Below are 6616 nucleotides of genomic sequence, written 5' to 3'. Positions count from 1 at the left end.
CAAACAAGTAAGCATCACATTTCTATTGCATGGCACTTTGCCAAACGATTATAACACCAACGTAGGCACTGTCTAATTTTTAAATCGTAGTTTCAACACACTTGATTAAAAAACGATAACAGTGACCTATATATAAATTTATTCCATAATAACTTCCGAGTGCTTTTCAGCAATAACGAACCACATCAAAAGGTCGGCCGCCGCGTTAGATCCGGTTTTTTTAATAAACAATTTGTATTTGAGACGAGCCAATGATCGATGAATCCATTAAAAGTGCATTTAACATCCAATAACTGTTGTTTTATTAAGTAAAAGTATGGGTCTATTCAGATTTCAAGGAAAATCCTTTTTTTGAAGAAATAATTCAGACGCGGAAATGAGAATTTGCAAAATTTCAAAAAACACCAAATTTATCAACTTTTCAATTAAAATTTATATTAAGAATGTGCCCATAGGATACAAGTGGGGAGGGCTCATTAGCGTCCTACACGAGGGACACGTGTAGCTAACGTGGAAAATAGCATCTAAATGAGGGCCGGCATCGTCCTCGGAACGCTTAGCTCGGTACGTTCGTAGAGGTCTCAAATCCACGAAAGTTGTCTACGAAGAGCTACGTACTGTACATAAGGTATCTTCTTGCTAGAGGCGCCGCACAACTCTCCCCTGCTTTCGGCTCTATGCCTGGGTGATGGTAAGACCCGTAAGAGCCACATGATTGCGAAATTCAGTCAATTCATTCTCTGCCCTACTAAATTCTTGATGGGGGTTTTAGGGTACAATTCATTAGAACTTCCTAGGGATTTAGCTATAATAAAATTTGGTTTAAGGGTAATTAAAAAGTAGACGGAAAGCACATACTTGCTGGGAGAGATCATGAGACTGTACGTTCCGGACAATTATTATCGCTGCCGGAAACATAAGCTTTTTGCTGTGCGATTGGCTGGCACTGTCCAGCATCAATAAGCTCCCATTCCTCGGTTACTCTTGGTGCTTAATGGGTTTCTCGACTCTTCACCAGAGAGCGACCTATTTGTGAAGCATATGGGGGCGGGGGGGTAACATACTGTGATTTAAAAATATATTTGACTCCGATTGTAAATAATTTAACTCTGACATTATTTTATGTTCTTAATAAAACATTGTAAAAAGTTATGGAATTGGAATGGAATGTATACCTGGATGATTGTGCGGATTTAAAACAATTTTTTTTTAATTTTGTAAATAGCTTAATTGTATTTTATTTTAGTTTTTATGTTATTTTTAGGTAGAATTTAGCCATGCATGGGCTGTAAATAAATAAATGATTGGTCCAACAAGTAGGGAGGTTATAAGGTATAGACTAATTTAATTTCTTTGTAGAGAGAAAATATGTATTTATCAATCGGTTTTACCTTGACAAATAACGAATATTAATGTAATAGAACAGTGGTTAAATAATTAGAACTCAATAATAAGTACCCAACGAAGAAACACTTCTCGAGAGCATAATATATATAGCTATTGCTTTTTTGCATGAATTGAACTGCGTATGTCTCTAATTGCTTAATATGAGTTCTTCATATATACCTCTTACAGTAATTTCATCGTAGATATCATGTACCTGTTCAATAGATAATCATAACTCAGTTATTTCCCCTGGGTCGAGGGGGGTGGAAGCGGGAGAGACACCCGATCATTTCCACTTCCTGAGATGTTCCAGAACATGTAGACTAATATCTTTTCGATAAATAAGGTTTCATATCACACAGATAAAACATGAATAATCATAATAATTTGTTATGTGGCAATAATTGTCTCACACAAAAACATGATGTCTAGTGTTTGATTGCAGGGGTTTTATGGTACATTAAGATGCAAATATATACAATATTTCCTAGACCTAAAGGTTTTTACGATTTTAGGTCATAAGGTCACCTGATATTAAGTGATATCGCCCATGGGACTCACATTGCCAGAAGGCTCGCAAGTGCGGCGTTAATCAGAACGTTTTATATTGTTATATTTTAATATACGTATTTATAAATTATTATTTGATTGATCGTGATCCTGATACTGCGCGATTGTTAGGTGGCGCAAGACATCAGCGCTACGGATGTTGAAAGAACTTAATTTAACTTTTACACAAAATGGTCGGTACACGTCGCAATCACTATTGGAACTTATTGTGTTGGAAAGTACAACTTCTTTTCTTACCCTACGAAGTTCTTGAAGGGGATTTTATGAGTGTATGAGTAGTAGTGTATGAGTCACTAGAACCTCGTATCGATTTAGGTTTGATTTAGGTTAGCTAATACTTGCTGGAAGAGTTTAGAAGATTGTACGTTGCAGACAATTATTAGCACTGCCAGAAGGATAACTTCTTCCGTCAACAGCGTCAACTCTCATTCCCCCACTGGCTCTCGCAAAGTTTTCTCGACTCGCCGGAGAACGACCTGCCTATCCGTGACGCATATACTATAGTTTCAAAATGTACTAAGAGGGCAATATTTATTTATTATTATATTATTAGTCATCGAGGATACAGTATTTACAATTAACCTACAAAGTTAAAATTAAAATAATTAAAAAGAAAATCCAAACAAATTTAAAAAGTTAAATGTACTTAATTTATTTATTTCCAGCGAAGGTTTTCTGTTAATTTTATAAAAATCATTTAATCGTTTCATGTATCAATGAAGGGCATTATTTATTTATTAGTTATATGGATGACAATCAAGTATACAGTATTGAAAATTTTCTTAACCTACAAAGTAAAAATTTAAATTAAAAAATAAAATAAAAACAAATTTAAAAAGTAAAAGGTACTTACTTAATTTCTTATAACCAGCAAAGGTTTTCTGTTCATTTTATAAAAAATCACTTCATTGTATTATGTATTAAAATCAATGAAAAGTTTTACAATATTTTTAGTTGAAATTTGGTCATACAGAAGCTGTAAATAAATAAACCTCTTGGGAAAAATCGTTAACTTAATCAAAACTTCATCAGAGTCATTTAGAGTACCGTTATTTGAGGAATGCTATTAACATTTCATTACTGTTTATTGTGATGCCTCCTGAAACTTATTTACTGGTAACACGAATTTCGATAATAACTTTTGAAGCTTGACATAAATTTTATCGCTTTTCCGGCTCGTCTGAGCATTATGATACTTTGCATAAAGTCGTTATTTTTCGTGAAAGTCGTTTAGAAGATATTTTTTAAGGATCTTTGGTATTTTTCAATTAAAAAGTTTCTGTGACAAACTATATTTTTATAAAATTACTAGCGGACCCGACAGACCTTGTCCTGTCTTAACTATAAATATTGATTTCGATTTGGTATAATTAACTAAAAACACATTTCAGAAACAAAGTGTATTTTATTCTAATGCTTTATGATATACAACATTCTTTGTTTACTTTTTTGGCCACATTATGTCAATGTTATGTTAAACGCATTAAGGTTATATCAAAAAAGTTTAAATTGTAAAAGTGATATTCACTGAAAAAAAATGTTATCGTAACAAAAGTCAGGATTACTTAATATGGTGGTTAAGTATTCTTAAATTTTCTAATTATCCGCGTAATTATCTTATTTTTAATAAGAACCTTCTCCTGACAATAACAAACACAACAAAAAATAATTAGTGAAATCGGACCAGCCGTTCACGCCTGATGCCGTGACCAAGGGAAAGAGGGATTTATTTCTATATATATATATATATATATATATAGATTAAACTAAATAACCCGAAAAACTTCGTATCACCAACACATTTGTGTTAAAACTAAATATAAATTTTTAAATCAGAGCAAAGAGTTCAGACCGCTTACAGCTACCAAACACAAATTTCTGAAGGCATATATCTCCATTTTTTTATTTCCTAAATGACAAACAATATTTTCCAGATAGGAGCTATTTACGTTTTCCATCTCCCCTAAACTTCCTCAAATATTTCAAGATCATAATTAGCCAACAATTTATTCAATCCAATACATTATTGACATTCAGAAGGCACACTGAGTACTACATATATTATATATTAGTGCATGGATTCAAACGACCTTACGGTTGAGAAACAATTAAATACTATGATAACGAAACATTTTAAATGCTTGGCCTTGGGTAAACAGCGCAAGTAAAGATTTTTGTACATATACAGTAGTAGGGATTACTCAGTTTTACCACTATGACGCACAGTTGGTCCGTTGTACGTTATTGTTCACATACAATTCATATACACTCACTCCGCTGACTATACGACCAAAAACGTGCCTTGGCCTCCGAAACGTGCCATTCCTTCCTTGTGCTACAATTGATGGCTTACAGCTACAGCAGGTGTAGATTCACAGTATACAGTATACTAGTGTATCACATCTAGTTCCCATACATAGAAAATATAGCTTTTTAAAGTTTTATCTTAAATTAATAAAATCTCAATTAGACTTCAACTTAAACAATTATAATTGAAACCTTATAAACTTTGTTAAACGTCATATAAGCATTCTCTCGAACAATCTCTCAACTAAAGGTCACATGAAAATTTCTCTTAATTGCATATTAAAACGATTCAAGCGAATTTAGAAAGTAAAAAAATGTTTACATTTTCATTGTACAGCTTTTCACACATTTATAAAACTGTATGTATCCTTTTTAATTATTTTAACTATTTCATTGAATACGAGTAAAGAAGCATGTGTTTTACAAAAATTAGTTTAAAATTTTTAACGATTTAACACTTAATAATAACGAACATTTGAATAGATTGCGTTTGTTTACTTATCAGTATGCCTACAGCTACTTATTATACAATATCTAAACATTTATAAAAGCCAAAAAAAATCAAACATAAACATAAAACATACTTAACAATTAATACCTACTCATACAAAAATAATATATATATATATATATATTATATTAATATGCATTGATAATAATAATATATTTAGTGTAAAAGAGAAATAACAAAGCCATTATATATTATAAAGGATACCAATTTTTTTTTTAAGTTATATTAAATATATCTATTTGCTGGTAATTTGTATTATAAGCTGAAGGTATACAATATATGACAGTTACGTAAATAGTTTGTATTAGGCCGAGGAATTTGAAATATTGTGTTTGCCTTGTATTGTATGAAGAAGAGATGTTAAATAATGAAAGCGACAATAAGGCATTGATATGGCTACATTTATATCGACAATAATGTGTTTCGTGTCAATGCAAATCAGTAAAACTTATATAGCTTTCACTCAGTCTTTCCGTGGCACAAATATATACTCACTGTCAATGCCAGAGGGCTTGCGAGTACGTTTCCAGCCTTTTAAGAAGAATATATCTTGTAATGGTGAGAAATTGAAAATAATTTCTGGGTGACATCATCCGCGATCGCTGATTATGGTGAATTTCGCCACGCAGTTAACAATGCGTGCTCATAATATGAAATTGTCTGTAAACTTTCAGCAGTATCCTTGAGCCTAGGACTCTCAACATAGAGGCCATCGAAGGCTTTCAAATCACCAATGGATTGCAGTTAGATGTGTTGAGTGATGTGCATGTTGTTCCCACGAGAATGTAAGTGCGTGCTCCTACTTCACCATGCCTCCTGCTGATAGAGGACCAATCTTTTTTATTTATTGTATTATTACCTAAGATGTCATGTGGAACATGGTGTAATGGTTGCAACTCCGCATAAACATTTTTTAAATCAAAAACTTGGCGATTAAAAAGAGTGGCGGAGAGTTTATTGCCAGTTCTTCTCCTCCGCTCTACGCCCTTGATTTGATAACTGGCAGTAAATGTAAAATTCAAAGAATTTAATTTGTATTTCTTTAGTGACGTTCATAAGTGTACATTGATGTACCTATATGAATAAATTATTTTAAATGGAATGTTATAGACCCAAAAATGTGTGTCAGACACAGGAGATCAATCAGCTTCTTTCAATTTTATAAATTGTAAGTCGTCACGGAAGATGGCAGATGGAACATCGAAACAATTTTATACAAAATACATAAAAAACAGATTACGGCTAATGTATAAATAAAATAAATTCTATTTATATACATGTTTCACGTCAATAAACATTTATTTTTATTCAATACAAACATTTATTCCACATTGCGCCTCAATTCTTTAAGTCTAGAGGTCTATTACGAAAATCGAATTGCGGACCGAAACGAAAGAAAGACGAACTTCGTATTAAAGCCTATTTTATTATTATATCATGTGGATGGATTTCGTTTCGGAATAGATATGAAGAAATTGCTAAATGATGATTTGAATAACATCCCTATCTTCCGATAACAAATTGAAAACTTATTTATTTATTATTCAAACTTCATTGTATAAAAATAAGAAAAATACAAATAACACAAAACATAATAATTACAATGGCTGCCACGGGCAGACTTATCGCTAACAAGCGATCTCTTCCTGACAACCCTATTAAGAGAAAAACTAAAAAAAAAGAAAAATGATGAGTGCAAGAAGTGCAGAGCCAAATGTTATATAAAAAAATATAGAACCTTAATCTAAAGCAATACAAAAAATTGATAACAAACTAAAAATTAAAAAGCTAATCTTACAGATTCGTGAATATCGAATAGCGATGCAATACATGATAAGGTTA

This window comes from Pieris brassicae, chromosome 5 (genome assembly GCF_905147105.1).
Source record: "Pieris brassicae chromosome 5, ilPieBrab1.1, whole genome shotgun sequence".
In the NCBI taxonomy this organism is placed as follows: domain Eukaryota; kingdom Metazoa; phylum Arthropoda; class Insecta; order Lepidoptera; family Pieridae; genus Pieris; species Pieris brassicae.
Note: the sequence above shows the minus strand (reverse complement) of the source record.